The following is a 2,500-nucleotide window of genomic DNA, read 5'->3' on the forward strand; positions in this document are numbered from 1 at the left end:
TATATATACATACATATATATGGTGTGTGTGTGTGTACCCAACATTAAGCCAAAAATACCCCATTGATATGGAATTCACTATACTTTTGGAATAACTCACACCCACAGGATATTATACAAATGATGCATGCACTTTTGGTGACCAACGCATAAACCTGTTACCTAGACTGCTGTGCATATTCCTATCGAATTCAGGTTGCATGCTTGAAGTCGAAATCCGGCCATCTACACTACGATGGCTCACTTTGTAGCATGTAGATATGACATAGGCCTATACATAATAGTTTTTTTTTCACTAATTCGTAAGTGCAATACTTCTACTGTAAAATTTTTGGTCACAAATACTCACTTAATGTCGAGTTTCTTTTAGCTTCCGAATATTTTACAACCCAAGGGTACAATCTAAATTGCATACTTATACTATATATTTAGCATATACTTTGGTCAGGACTCGAACCTAAGCATTTCTGGATAGGTAAATGTGTGACAGTGTTATTTTTTACTCAGCCTTCAAAAGAATATAGAAATCGCTTCGATTTTTATTAATGTACTTCTGTTTTCAGGCTCTGTATTTAGAATCGCGATTCTGCTCATGGGAGGAGCGCTCACTATGTTTATACTCCCCCTCACTTGTATTTTATTCCCATTGCACAGTGAAAATGGCATTTGTAAAATGAATAACAAAACTACCATACTTAAATATCACGTTAATCTGCTTTTATCTCCCATGATTACTAAGGGCAAAGGTCATCGTTACCCATTATTCAACCTCGAGACGGGTCCGAATCATGGTCAGGATAGGGGCACTTTTCACATATATAGTTCCCCTTATCTGCTATCTTTTGTCCCTTACTGGATATTATCCAGAAAGTATTTCTTATTAAGTCTTCTCTCGTATTGTGCTTGTAATTTTTGTTTTCGAAAATGTCATGATTGGATTTATGCTCTGGAAAGCATTTCATAGTTATCACTTCGAATTCAATAAAGGAAAATAAGAAGCAATGTGCAATAAAGGATAGAATGCAATGTTTCTTCTTTCGTATAATTATAAAAGTGTAAGAAAAATCTAAATAGCAACATAATGTGTGTATTCGATTAACATGGTGATTTACAGTTCACGTTACTAACTTTCAAGTAACTCACATAGGAAAATTCTTTTTTTTCTAGCTTATGGGTTTATGTACTCAACGTATTTATTAGGCTTAATATCCTAGATGCTAAGAGTATAAAGAACCCACTACATTTCACAATTAAAACTAAATAGAAAACAATTTTCAGTTTAAAATTTCCATAAGAAATAACGTAAATATAAAGTTTTTTTTTTTAATTTAGAATTTCCATCAGCAGCAGTCATGATATACTCGAATTTTCAATTTAAAGTTTCCACCAGGAATAATCCTAACATAAACGGCCATTTTCAATCGAAATTAATATCAATTTCTTGAATAAAGACGATCTCTAAAAACACTTGTTCTATTTGGCAAGCAGCAATTCCCCGTTCTCGATATAATTGCCCTCGCAAGAGGTTTGATCGAAGGCCACTCGAGATAGATTATTTATAGGAATTCATTCGCGGACTCTCGAGTTAGAGAGCATTTTATTGGAGAGAGAGAGAGAGATGGTATTAGAAAGGAAGTAGAGAGAATGAAATATTGCACTATGTTATTTTGAATGATTCATATTAAAATAACAAGTTTAAGAATTATGGAGTTTTGATGACTCGAAAATTGTTTTTTTTTTATTTTAGTTATTAATAATTTCAAAACTGAAAACTTGCCTGAAACTACAGAAAAATGAGGAAACGAAAATTTTATGCCACATGTAGCAACACATGCACATAATTGCGTTTATACATATATTCATACCTACTCACATGCACTTCTAGCGTAATAGATATTGGTGATGCAACTGTGTACATCGTAAGCCCAATTGCATGTTGAAATTCCAAGCTCGTAGCCGAAAAATATCCTAGAGGTAATACCAGGTTATGATCATATTTTTGTAAACTGTGTACTTTCTGCACGATGCGTATTCAGAACTAATCCAAGTGGTTCGTATCTCGCGAAATATTTATGAGTTTATTATAAAATGCAATTCTAGTTGTAGTTGGCTGCTTGTAAATTTAATGTCTTCATTTTTCGTTCCGTGGAAGCGCATTGCATTTCCATTGAGTGGGAGCTTATGGGTAATATTCTTGAATAGCAAAGCATGAAAGCGTAATTTCAAACGTGACTGTACGCCCAGTCTCATGGGGTTAGAAATAAAAGCAATACCAAAGAAAAAAATAGTAGTGTTATTGTAATTCGCAAAGTGCTCGTACATAATGAACAAGTCGATAAATGTTTTCAAGAAAAGAACGGACTTAGAATTAAATCGAATTAAATTATCACAACATTTAATGTAAGATCATATGATATTAATCTTCAGTTTCAATAGCAATGATAAAGTTCTCTGAGATTATGAATTTTTTTTATGCAATCGTCGATTAGAAAATGAGGAA

The sequence above is a fragment of the Macrobrachium rosenbergii genome, chromosome 19, assembly GCF_040412425.1.
Source record: "Macrobrachium rosenbergii isolate ZJJX-2024 chromosome 19, ASM4041242v1, whole genome shotgun sequence".
NCBI classification, from domain to species: Eukaryota; Metazoa; Arthropoda; class Malacostraca; order Decapoda; family Palaemonidae; genus Macrobrachium; species Macrobrachium rosenbergii.